We start from the raw sequence: 14,538 nt of genomic DNA on the forward strand, positions 1-14,538 counted from the left end.
ACACATTATTTGTAAATTCAGTCAATGAAAGATACATAGGTTTAGATATAAATCATCGGTTTTTTTATACGGAAAAAAATTCTTGAACACAGTAATCTTAAATACACAATAGTAAACAATAACCAGATATGCGGCTACGTAAGACAGAAACTACGCAGTAATTGCTCGGCTTGCTTGCACAAGTTCAAGTCGGAGTAGACGGTGCACGATTATCATATCATAACATTCGGCAGACAAGAGTGCAGAGCGAGCTGTTTACAAACTAGAATGCTCTGCATCTACATAAGCTATCAGGTCAGATTAGCCGGAGTTGTAAAAACTGATCTCGTGTTAGTAAACTTTAGAACATTTTCTTTGTTTATGTAAACGTCTGAAGTCATGCATGGGAAAAAATCTAAGTGTGAGCCAGTCTTTATGTATATTTTTAGAACTGAATGAAAAATGGAGCGGTAAGTAGTTCATTCTTCGTCAGTCTAACAAACCTAAAGTAATTGGGAAATTCGAGGTTAGTAACCTCATGTTGGTAAAGGAAAATCACAGTAACTTGGATTCCTGTTCATACATATACGATGTGCGAAGTAAATAAATAATTTATCGATCGATAGAAAGTGATGGTCAGAGATAAATTTCAATGATAGACTGCCATGACAATGAGTATGAAAACTGGGATGACAATCTACGAATTCTGTGATATTAATACCCTAACAGTTGAAAAGGCCCTTCGCTTAATTAATTTTGTAAAAGCCTATAACAAAAGGATAATGTAAAGAAATCAACTCATAGATTCGAGACGCATATCAATTCGAACGAAGAATAAAACAAACTTATCCAGTTCTATAAATGAAAGCCCACATCACATCTAAGAGCGTCGTTAAAATCACTCATTTAAATAACGCGTGTTGACTAAGGTTCAGACTGACGCAAAACGACCAAAAAGGTACCGAACCCGTTTGAGATCTAGAACATTAAGAACTGTTTGTGTAAGTTACCTTTATAGGTACTTACAGTCCTTGAAAGAACTTTTTAGATACCTATCTAGAACTGGTTCTAGATGCAATCTTCTAATCTAAATTGGTTTTGAACTTGGGAGAAGTGTTCTTTATCTGAGCATTGTGTTGCGTAAGCTTGTCGTAAAGTAGCGCTGTTTGCCGTTTTAAGATTGTGTTGGGTGTGTTAAATAGTGATCCTAAATTTACAACATAAGTTTTTAACACGCTGTAGACATTTTTAACACGCCCCAAGCTGTAGACTAAGGTGCTCTACTGTCTTAAACCACTCAGGTAAGCCTTTGGGAATCAAGTTCTATAAAGCAACGCTGTCTCTCCGCATTTACGGCAGTTTTAACGTGGTTTTATCAAAGAGAAAAGGGAGCGAGCGGGCAAACTAAGCGAAACTGACGAATCCTAGAGCTAATCTCTTTGCGCAAACACTAATGACAGTGTATTCAGTACGTGTAAAGAGTAATTGTCGAGCCATAAGTGGGCCAGGGCGGGCGAGCGGCGAGCGGCAACGGCGAGCGACCGAGCGTTCGATCGCGGGGACGCGCAGGGGTCGTTCACCTCGCCGGCCGCGCGGGCGGCACATACAGCGACTCATTACTTTCCGAACAGAAACATTTCGAAGATGGCCGTGTCTGGCTGATCAATACGGCTCTAATTGGAGGTTGGAACTTATAAATGCCAGTAAATAACGGATTGTTGAGGATGTTTGGATTGTTTTAAGAATTAGGAAGTTTGAAACAATGATAAAGCCGATAAATTGGATAGATTAGATAAAATGCAAATGATTAATGGCAAATGTTGGAAAGGGCAGATGTATGTAATGAATAATGAAATGTACGACGATAAATAATAATAAAGGAAAGCGGTGAGTCACGGAAAGAGCAGGTGGAGTGCGGACTTATTTTCAATAATATGAATGAAACTTTGAGGCCGAAAGCTGTTCAATTGTACAACTTTGGTTTTGATAGAGATACCTATGTATCAAAAAACTACTAAATTCGAGAAGTTTTTCCTGTTGCTTCATGGTATTGATTTATATTTATGAACCAGTCCTGCGCTTATTTGGCTACACGTGATTATTGTGATTTGAGGTTGGACATAAGTTTACCTTAAACATTAGACTTTCAAAGACATTAAAGTTCACATGTAAGTTGTAACCCATAAATAACTAGTGGCTCTGTGAGCTGTAGACCTCGCGAGCAGAGCTTGAAATAACATGGTGCTAAGAGCTTTAAATATAGTAAATTAAAAAAAAACAATACGAAATTTATGTGTAAAAAAATACAAAAAGTTATAATATCCCAGCATACAATTACTGGGGATCGAACCCAGACCCTCTGTGCAAACAGAAAAAGCGAACGTTTACAAACTGAGCCAAATAGTTCTTAGATGGTTTGACGAAATTTAGCTACTCCTTCTCAAATTAAAATTAGTTAAAATTAAATATCTCAATACCTCCGAAACCAGCGAAATAAATTTTCTGAATTTTTGGCCATTTAATCTATAAACATATCTCAAAAAGAAAACACTCGTATGGTACCGATACCACTATTTGTTTAGGCGCGAGCTATCACGACTCCGCCATTTTAAAAAAATTCAAAAAACCGGACGGACAAAAAAATTTTATTTAGACATAGAATCCAGTCACAAAATTTCACGAGATTCGGTTAAGAATTGCGACCTGTAGAGGAGAACATCCGGACATACAAAAGCAAAATGCTCCAGTCGAAACGTAGACCTTCGCTACGCTCCGGTCAACAAGGAAAGATTAGCCATTGCGAGATAGAAGTCACCATTTAAGGTTATGAATAAAACTACGCTACAGAGCCACTTTGACCCAGATCGTAATCTGGCATGGAATGCAGCTGAAACTCAACGAACACGACAAATAAACCAAGTAAAGTGAGTGCGCGGCGAATTTTCGTTACAGTCGATGTAATCTTGGCAAAGGAACGGGAATAGGTGGATGCGTGTTTAAAGTTTCGACGTGGCCGTTGAAATCGTAATGAAAAGCGGGTCAGTCGTCTTAGAGACAGGTGGCGAGGGGGAAGTTTCTCGATCCCGCTTCTGAGCACGTGTTCACGTTCTATTTAGCCATTCACGGGTCCGTGTTGTTGATAAGCAATTCGACAGAGCAAGTTATAATTGTGAGAGTGATTCAGTACAAACGGTATAACGGCTGTGACGAGCCGGAACGTAATTAGTTGATCTAATTAGAGCATTTATTCGGATAACTGGCTTGGTAATTAACCCTGCACGAGATTTTTCCTGCGTGGAATTTAATAACTCAATTTTCCTTACACTCCTCACGGCATTGTTGCTAAACGTTTCAAGGTTACACGCGACAGCCGGCGGTAATTAAATTGATTAAGGATACACAATTCCCTAGCCGACTATTTTTTGTCATGTTGTACATTCTGTTATTCCTAAAGGTTTTTTTATACCACTTCGGTGGCAAGCAAGCATTACGCGACGGAATTTTGTATGATTAATCACTGATAATCACATTAAAACATTACAAAGAAAATTAAAAGCGTCATAGTCAGGCATTCCTTTACATACAACCTCGAATATTTTGGGAATTAAAGACTTGTATTAGGTACCTAATATTTTTTGAACTGGTGTAACTTCTACTAAGATTGTCCTCTCATTTTCTATTTACCCTGATATTGTTACAAAATTCAACATGCGTAGCATCCCTACTAAATTGATGAAGGATACACATTGAACGTGACACAATTAACTAAGTTGTGTATTTGCACCGGGGGCATTCTCCCCGCTTTAAGCTCGCTATCGAGCGGGCGTACAACTTTTTATTTTGAACGCAGCCGCAAACGGAACGATTCAAATAAAAGCAAGCCGCCATACGCTGGCAGTTCGTGCTTCACAAAGGAAATGTGGAAACAATATGCTGAATAGAAGAGACATTATTTGAATTTGATCGAAATATTGAATAGACTGGTGCTGTGGTCGTCCGCTGACGTCTAGTGCTGAGTCGTAAAACGATATGAGTATGACAGTAGCAATGAGCTCACCGAGGAAGGGTAGACGTTATAAATATCTTGGCAGTCCGAACATAACCATTTCCGATTTTTAAACTACAACAGGTAACAAGAAACTAGAACACATAACACGTTTACCCACCTATACGTCTATCTAGATCTAGGATATCGAAAATAAACTATTAACAAATATGAGAATGTTGATAAAACAAACAGATAAAAGGTGATTTTATGTTTAACGGCTGTTATTATCACCTGTACACATTTTTCGTTACAACAATAGGCGGCTATACATACAGAGCATAATAGACTTTGAACAGCTGTCATTTTACCGGCTTTTTGTCATGATTGCCAGTATGACGCGCCACAAAGACATCTAATGGCGCTGTGAATACCCTTTGTTTCTGCGAGTATAAAATTGTATAACATGATCGCAATCAAATGTTTGAATCATTAGGTATTTCCCGAGTCCACTTCGTCATAGTGCTACGGCGAACAATAAGAAGCCAAATTTTAGTTTGGTTTTTCAAATTGAAAATATGAATTTGCGGACTTCGTAATAAAGAAGATACTCTAAAATGTCGAGTTCTTATAGAATTTTTCAATTCACAGGTAGACTTGAATCACTCACGATTATCTTTTTGGACTTCATTTCGATATCTCAATTATCTCAAATAAGAGTTCATTGATGATGTGATTGTTAACAATTATATTCTAACTGGGAGCGATTATCGAGGACACGAAATTAAATGATTATTGTGTGAACACTAAACACACATAATACCTAATGTGATGGTTCGGAATTCGCATACATTAAAAGCTCGGTGTAAGCAGATTCGTGTGAATTGTTTTTGCGCGTCGTGTCGGGCATCGCGGGCTGCCGAGTCAGCGCCGAGCCGTAAACAGTTATAGCCCCTCCGGTTGCCGGCCGGTTTACTCCCCATCCGAATCAGCATTCCTTTTCAGCGGACTAAGCGGAAGCGATGTCTTTCAATATTATTATTGCCCCGGGCGCACGCTAGCAGTTCTAACAGCGACTGAAACTATGCAGAAAATAGACGTTATAACCTAAAATGCAGATCAACTTTCGTTTGAGTATGAAATGGCAAAATTTTTCGCCAACTTCCGACAAAGTTAGGAAGCAACGCCCGGGGGAAACTTTGTTGCGAGTCCAAATAACATTTAACTTTAGTCCAAATTAAATGAAATAATTAGATGTACGGTTTTGTCTGAACTTTTGTTTAAAGTTTAAATAAATTAACTAGACAGGGAATGTACATAATTGTTAGTTCCACTGTTTATACTTGAATAGTCAGCCCTCATTGAGTAATAGAAGGTTAGAGCGCTTTTCCTCTTTGCGAATATTTTATTCAGTCGCATTACGTATTCCCCTATCGATGCAAACACGGCGTGTTTACTGAGTGCACATAGTGGATCCGCAGTGACTTTCTAGATATTGTGTGGAGTTGCAAGTTGCATAGTTGGGCGAAGATCGCGTACGGGCCGGGTCGCGCCGGGTCAACGCACAGGTCACGCAAACGCCACAGCTCTGTTGCTGCCTGTGTGTTATCATTGGCTGCACGAGTTTACTTCCACTCTCCAGTTAAACGTGACCTCGAGACCGCTAACATTTCAAAGACTGCACTTATACTGGTTTTCGCGAGCGATCAGTTTGTCAAGCGATGAGATGAAACCCCTGCATGCGGCAGTAATGCCTTGTGTGAACGCGAAGGAAGCGCGATGAAACTTTCGCAGTTAAATTATACAATACACGTAATACTTGCTCGGTTAACTCTAAATTCCTGTTGTCCTCTTGCTGAATGGGAAAAAACTTAGTAACACAAAACTGAATTAATCTTAAACTTTGCGTATGCAGTTACTTATTTAAACGAGTTGGCTTTGAGTTAGCGACTTTAATTAACAAATACTGAACTATCGAATTAAAAGCTTTAATTAGTCGAGACGAGACGATACGGATCCCGTGTGCAAAATGTGTGTTACGTGAGTTTCTCTTTTGTTTCAAGAGATAAGTATCTACATGCAAGAAGCGTTGACCCTGTGCATTCTTCCCACCCAATACACAGCGCATCTTTAGCTGGACGTTGATAATCTCAAGCGTAAAAGCCGCTGTGCTTAGCTGGCTGAGCAAGTATAATGACTTTTTATTTGTGTCCAAACAAGAATCATTATCGGAGTAAAAACAACTCGTTTAAAAAACTAAGTCGAAGCCTCAAAATCGTGCCGTTCTTTTGACAAATGAAGGTAACTGTAGATGTTAGCGACCCGAAGCGATGAATTATAACTGCAAATTACCAATCACGTACCGACCACGTGCCGAGCCGGCATGGGCACAGCACAATACAACGAGTCACGCTTGTTGCTAGGCCGCGCGAGAAAGCAAATGAAAGCGGATCGCTTTCTCGCCGTTGCGACATGCATGTATTACTATTGCCTGCCGACTCAGCACTTGAGCAGACCAATGTAATAACCGTCCATAATAACTAACGAGTAATCAGAGCGCTTTTATACTGGTTCGAATGAGCCTAACAACTCAGTAAACGATTGTAACGAAACAAGCCCGTTACCATCGGAACAACGATTTGTATTGTGATTGGTGATTAAGTTCGATGTGCCAGTGTTACGTTGGCGTTTTCGAGGAAAGTTTCGAAAGGTGTTATGCGCTGATAAGCGCCGTTCGTATCATTGATAGATAATGAATTTTAAGCATTATTCTGAAACGGCTAACGTTACGTATACCGATAAGCGCAATTCAATACATTTTTTTTGTGAAGCATAATGGTGGTTAATGCTTGTTTCAAAGACTGTTTTTCTGATGAGGCTATATATAACCTATAGTATAGGTAGTTTGACAAATTTATCCGGACGGGTTCAACGACAACGGTTAAGTTTATCGGGGCATTTATCTCAGTTTGAATAGAATAGACGGAAATTTCGAACCGTTCGCCGGCGTACCCGGGTCACTTTCCACATAAACGCGGCGAGGTAAACGGCCTGAACGTTCCGCATGCTGAATTATTTTACATACAACCCGTGTCGCCAGATCTGTGCGCGCCGGTGCTGGGGCTACTGAAAACTCGGTATATTTACAGATTGTTAGGAAAGGGTACGGACATTCTGAAACTTGGGCAATTGAAGTTTGAAATTGGAGATCAAAACATGAAATGCTTTTCATCTCTGGATATTTTATTACTTAACAATAACAATATACATTAACAGTTTTCGTCTATAAAACCTAATAGAGTTGCCCGGAGCATCGTCCCAGGATGCTTGCTGCATTTCCCCGTTGGATTCCCAGATATTTTTCATAGATTTGTCAATCTAAAAAACTTGGGGATGTTAGATCCACCAAAGAAACACGTTAGGCATGATAGGTAAAACGCATGTAGGTGTGTATTCGGGCAATAGTGACAAACGGGATAGAGTAAAATTTTACCGAATTCGAAAGACAATTCAAGGGGCAATTTGAGAAATACAACATACAGATTTTCAGAGTTAATATCTGGCAACGATGCACGCGTTTACGTAAAGGAAAAGTGCCTGCTCCCATTCAAACGAGCGACATTAAAATCGTATCAACGGCATCTAAGCGTTCGCAGTTTATGTCGCGATGGCTGTTCAGTGAATAAATAAACCTTAATGTGTTTGTTTATAATAGACATAATAGTGATACGAAATATACCTACTTTAAAAGCTATAATTTTCGTATTGAAATCGAGTATAAAATATACCGTTTTTAATTGATGTTGAGTAAAATACCATTAATCAGTGCTCTAGTTAGTCATTTTATCCGAGGTTATCAAGGTTTCAACTTGCGACCGGGTCTTCGTCCGGCTTGTTCTCAGGTCACCTCAAGCGACCTTTGCTTTTCTCTTTAACTTTATCTACTTAAATCCGAATATTCTCCGACGACATTAATAAGATATCATAATTTATGAGAGTATCGGTTAGCTATAATATATCTTGTCTAAGTAATGATCCTGGGTTCGAATGAACTTCTATCTATGGCTATATGTATTGAAACTAAGTAACTAACTGATTGCAGGTAGATTTGACTGTCCAATTAAAAAATACTGGTCTGGGCAAGTGGTATGGCAAAAGACAAGTGTTTTATAATATAATTTAGTTTATAACGCTATATTTAATTATGTTGTGCATTGTAACTCACGAAAATATGGCCCAACAGACCTGAAATAAAGACTTTCAATTTCAAAGTTTCAATTGCATATCGTAGGCCGATCTCTGTGAGATTGTCTCCAAATACCTAATAGGTATATCAACCAAAAATTCCAGTAATTAAAGTCATTACCGTTAGAGCTCGTCGTATTATTTGTTCTATAGCATTGGTTTAATCCGTTAATCGTACGCTATGTTTGTATAACCAATAGCTAACGTTGCTCTGTCATTTGACATTGCTAAGCCCTCTATGGGCTTGTTAATGTATGAGTTACGATACTAAGTCATCGTCTACAATGTTGCAGTACTCACTAACGATATAACATTGAAGTGAAACATAATCTATTTAAACAGAAATGTAACAAAGTGACCAATAAATCCAGCAGCTTAATGTTTTGCATATCTAAGTTTGTTAGAGCCGATTGCATTTACCACTATCGACCAACTTGAGAGAGGCCTAGATGAAACTTCAGATAAAATTTCAGCGAACGTGATTATGGTTATACCACTTATTCCCAACCGCCCCTTGATCTATCATAAAAGTGTTTTCAAAGAGTGCCCCTTTCCGTCCATTGGTCATTTTGATCTTAGAATCGATTGATAAAAGATTGTTATGTGAATTTTATTTTAATCTGCAATACTACCCGTTACCAGTGTCTACAATTTTGAGCAAGTAATAAATAACACTTGAACATCGTTTGTTACGTTACGGCCACACAGCCGAATGTCGGAGTTACATAAATATTCATCAGCCATTCTGTGTAAGCGATGACACAGACGGGAAAGCAACAACGAACGGCTAAAACTTCCTCTGTGTTACTTTGCAGACCGGCAAAAAAACAAAAGTCGGTTTACAACAATTCGGCTTGTGAAGTTAGGGTTGGACAGCATTTAAATAACCGGGCTTTGGGTGAAATGAGCAATGTTATTTGTAAATAAGTTTTCTATAACAGCAAGAATTTTAAATACGTAATGCATAAAAATATGTACCTACATATGAAGCTATAGCTTACATTTTGATGTCAACATGATATAATTTTGTTCACATTAACGCGTGCATTTTGCTCGTACATGTATTGAACTGTATATTTAAATAGCAAATGATAACAAAATGGCATCATTTAGATATCTATATCTAAGTTAGAATTGGCCTCCTAGTTCGTGTTCATTCATAGAAATCCTTTTGAGCGTGATTTCGTGCTGAAAGTAAATAATCAATAATAAACTGTAATACCAACAATTTCAAAGTGTGCCAAGCTGCCGTGATATAGAGTTTTGAATGCTTCAATATCAGCCAGTTTCACTTTACGTATGGAAAAGATCAGTCTGTAAAAAGAGGCCATTTGTGTCGTATCTTATGAATACGAGATAGGGTTTGATTCAAGAGTGTGAATAGACGAGCCGTCTCATCGATCATTCTAAAGACGGACACTTTCCTTGTATAGATTAATAATTTAGCTGCATAAAGATACAAAGAGAATTCAAGATCCGCGTTAGTATACGCGATATAAGATCTACGTTAGTAAAGCAAATCATAAAATAATATTACAATTGATGAAATCCCACATCAATGTTAGGCAAATCTGGGACCATATATCGGAAACTCTTTACCGTTTGACAGGTCATATTTGCCACCAGCGTACGTCATGAATTGATGATACACAATATAATATATGCCGAACCCAGCGATTCTAGTGGCACATTTCTACATTTCCTAGAATTAGGCAGTCTCGCAAACAATGTCACCGGCATGCGACCGAGTTCCTTCCCTGCTACATTAGTTATAACAAAAGGCTAATAATGAGTAGGCTTAGCGATGGTAAATGGTAGGCACTTACCATCTAGTAGCGAACGGGGCTCATTTGCATCGCCGACACGGTCGTTCACATCGCGAGACTGAGCCAAAACCAGACAATGGCTATCGTCGGTCGTCGGCCATTCGATTTGGAAGTGTGATGTTAATCGTGTATGATAAATGGTTGAAATTGTTAGTGTTGGATACTCTTTAAAAATAGGTAGGTCTATTTATAAATGTACACGTTACGTTACTTGGTAGTAACGCACGAAGAGCACGCCGACGCCGAACTGCCAGTAGATATCGTAATTACAGTAATTTTAACGTAGAGCTGATAACCGTTTGAACAAATGCGCTGATAAAACGACGCAAAAGTAAATTAGGACCACGTTCACTCGGTCTCGGTACAAAATAAAACAAATATTGAAATAAGAGACAACCCATGAAGTACCTACCCCAGTTTAGCTAGCTGTTGCTTTACAACGGGCCGTATGAATGCTTTACTCCCAATAATTTTAAATGTAATCCTCAGTAAAGTGATAATGAAGACGCTAGTTTAAAGTAACTCTCAAAGCGAACACTTAGGGCATGTTACACCAAACAATCGGCAAAAATGGCTTAAATGAAAAGTAAAACAATTGTCTATGAGATAAAAGCTGCCGCCGCCATACTTAAAGCTGATCAATTCATTGATTGTCCACACTGTAAAGTTGACTTTCGTTTATGTTTATCTATTTTTTTCCTGATATTTCGAACGTATTAATAATTCACTCATTTGCTAACAGTATTTCTAAAGGCGGCCAAACTATTCCACAATCGAAACAACGTATAAAGTACCTTATCTATCGAGTTAGTAGTTACGACATTTGGCCGCGTAAATCACGCCGAGCGACCGGAGCGACTAAACTTCACTGCCCGAGATAGTTTTTAATTGATTCCCCAGATAACTTATTATGGCCTCCAGCTGCAGGTTTACCAATTTAATTAAATATTTGCATTTATTAGCTAGGCGTTTTGTATCACTGTTGCTCGTTTAGTTTTGTATAATACAATGTCCGTGTATGGTTTCGGCACGTGTGAAATTATTTTTTTATAGGCGCATTAATTTTAGATAAACGTGCTTACTTAGACATTCGTTGCTTTTTGATAAAATTATTAACTTGTAACTGGAAAAGATCATTAATTAAGTATAACAAAGAGAACGAACTTGCCGTATTCTGATGATTATTATTAGGATTGTTGTGTCAAATAAATTCTTTTCATTTTCATTCATTCATTTTCATGAGCAACACGGTGGTAATTCCGTGGCATCAATAACCATAGGCAAGCCGTATCTAATTCAGTTTAATTTCTCTTCAAGAGATAACCTCAATAATATTGGAAATATACAAGCCGGTGTTAAGAGTTCCACGGCCGCGGCACTGCAAGGCGGTATAGAGACAGAGGCGCGCCTAACGCGCCTTTCCGTTAGGTTGCACATTTTACGAGGCGAACGCCGGTAATTTACAGGCCGCCGCGCCGGCCCTGCGCCGCTATTACCTGCACAATTCCTGCAGAGCAGAATCCTCATACCAACCACTTTAACATGACCTCGAGGTTCATACAGAACTCTGCACCTTCTACAAGCCTTCCGCCGTCATCGTCTGGCGACCTTCGACAAAAAGAAGTTTTGACCGAATGGTGTCAACTTGTCAACTTGTCAAGTTCCAGCGGTTCCTCGGCCGGTTCTCTGACACTGCGGGGTTGCGTAATTCATCGCAACCACAATGTGTTTTGTAGTTTTTAGTTTTAAGATATATTTTTTAATAAGATATGCTAGTTATAGTATTTATCTATGGGCCACTGGTTTCATTTCATACAGTCAGCAGCAATAGTTGCGAAGCGGCAAGATGTTCAAAATGATCTTAACGCGAATTTATTGTTAAGAGAATAAGAGCGCGTCAAGGTAATTCTGAACACGTCGCCCGCTTAGCAACTTCTGCTGCTGACTGTACCACCTACATATATAATCAGAAGCATCTATCCTGGTTGTTTCGTTCCTTGGACTCGGCGGTGTGAAGGGACGGGAATGCCGGCCGGGATCTCACGGCGGCCGGTCCCCTACGTGATCTCCGGCGACGCGAGCCGACTGGTAATAAGCGGGGAACGGCGAAGCGCGAGGCGTTATTGCTACGATGCCGTTTCGCTCATCTATCAAGTGTGTGGTGTTGCGATACTTGCGATGTTTGGAGAGATGCTCGCTTTTAACAACTACTGGCAGTAAGAGATATGATACTGCTGTACTAATAGCATGTTTCCAATTTTGGTTTAAATTCACTTTTTCTTCCTCGCGTTACCCCGGCATTTTGCTACGGCTCATGGGAGCCTGGGGTCCGCTTGACAACTAACAAAAACATACATACATATTTGGTTTACATTTACTACACTAACATTAGTCCTTTCTCAAAGTTTATTATGACATGAAGACTTTGTTACCATTGCACACTAAGAAAAACTACAATTTTCTAATCATAAAAGTAGATGTATGGTTGAGTAAAACATCTAATCTTGATCAAAAGTAATTCAAGAAACTTAGCTTCTTACATTATCATCAAACAGGTGTTTCGTTGATATTAATTAATAAGAACGAAAGAATACAGAACAAAATAAAGAAATGTGAAGTAAAGAAACTACAATAGCAGCCAAGAATCATTTCAAAAATTTCTCCACATTGAATATCACCGAAGTTCCAAGTAGTGGAACCCTAAAACACACCCGGTCCGCGCTGAACGCCGTAGCAACGAGCGAGCTATCGGTATGCGATAACGCTGAGCAAGAACGGAATCCATCTCTTTATTTTGCCCTATCGAGATATCCGTCGAGTGCCTACTTTCCTACGTCAGCATAGGACTTGACTTTATAGATGTAATAAAAATTGGCAATGCCTGTATTGCTATGATAAGGACGCTAGGTTGACATAAAGATCTTGAATCGATCCGTCTGCGTCATGAAGCTTTAGCTGTCGCGAGGGACTTGACATATCTAGAGGATTAAGATAGATGCATCCAGAAACGTAATAGCTGGAGTGCGGGTCGCAAGACGAGAATATATAGTGCCAATTGATCAAAGGGAAGCCTTGTGTGATGAAAAACAAAAGATGTATATTTGTTTTTGCAGTAATTTAACCGACTTGTGAGCCTTTTGCCTTTTTGTAGCGTGCATGTGACGATAAGCGGATATGCTTGTTATAACTAGTTAGGTATTGCATTAAATTACTAGAATTAGTGAGTAATCTGTCATCAAAGCATCGAGTTAGTCATGTATAATATTATTATCAGTATTTATTACCAATCTGCCTGAGCAAATATGATAATTATACCGCGTACAGTGTTTGGAATTCAGATAGACGTGAGATAACGTCGATGATATTAGCCATTGTCATGTATGTCTATACATGTGCAAGTGAATGTGAAACATTTCCAAGGCATGAAAAGATTCCAGGCCGCTATCATGTAATACATATCGCTATTCACACGCACACGCGAATAAACCGGGCATCCATTCAGCCGTCACAAAACGAAACTGAATGCCATCCTCATCTCAAGATGCGGCGGGCACGGTGTCATTCCGAGCGCATACCTAGGTACTAAGCGAAACGCGTTAATACCGCCAGTATAACTCCGTACTGTAATTTCTTCTAGTTCTTACGGATGGTAGATAAACTGGTTCTTTTAAGAGTTTGAGTCATTTGCGTTTGGAATACACGGGCAGATCAGAGGCGGCGGGGCGAGGGGGCGGAGCGCCCGGCAACTGCGCCATAACTTGCCGCGCACGTACAACCAGACAATCGCAATTATTATTAACAGATATACGTTTAATGATCGTGTGCCGAGCGAGCGTTGGAAATTCAACTGCGTTAGCCGAGCGATTGTGGTGTTTACGTCATGGCGGCGTTCGTGTGGAAATCGCTAGTGGGTCTGTGTACTCTATGTCCTACGAGGTGGGAATTAGAGGGATAGGGAGGGGGGTTTCTTGCGGAGTGAGTTAGCTCCAAGACTGATGATTTGTAGCGTGGTTAGCGTTCATCTAGCGGACCCGGGCCGAGATAACTCATCCAGGGAACAAAGACAGGTCGCTAATGTAACCAGCTCCTCGTATAAATCAAGTAACACGCTGGGAAACTTTATATTTTTGGGCAACAAAGGAAAGCGAAGATCTAATAACGCAAAAACGATTGGATTCTCTCAATTGTGTTTGCGGTACAAATTGAGAACAATCGAACGTGGGTGTATATAAATTGGAATGTGATAAAAAAGGGAAAATAACTTCACGTCAGAAGGCTAATAACGGCCTACCTGCGAGCATGATAAAGATGGGTTTCTTGCTAAACAGGCATGGTCACATAAACCAGTTTGCGCGTTTGCGGCTTAAGATCGATGTAGGTGCACGCTTCGAGAGCTGCTCGTGTATACGTACATATGTATACTCTCATTGCTTAGCGAACCGAAAGCTTGGACGAATACTGCATTTTATTCAAAGGTGAACTGATCCGACTGGAAAAATTACA

The 14,538-nt window shown here is 39.5% G+C and overlaps 1 protein-coding gene across 4 annotated transcripts in view; it reads right to left on the reverse strand.

Annotated features, from left to right (window-relative positions):
* LOC134801032 (C-terminal-binding protein) overlaps window positions 1-14,538 on the reverse strand; it is a 135,963-nt gene that overhangs the window by 86,190 nt on the left and 35,235 nt on the right. The gene's annotated exons all lie outside the window — the stretch shown is intronic.

This window comes from Cydia splendana, chromosome 21 (assembly GCF_910591565.1).
Source record: "Cydia splendana chromosome 21, ilCydSple1.2, whole genome shotgun sequence".
Taxonomy (NCBI): domain Eukaryota; kingdom Metazoa; phylum Arthropoda; class Insecta; order Lepidoptera; family Tortricidae; genus Cydia; species Cydia splendana.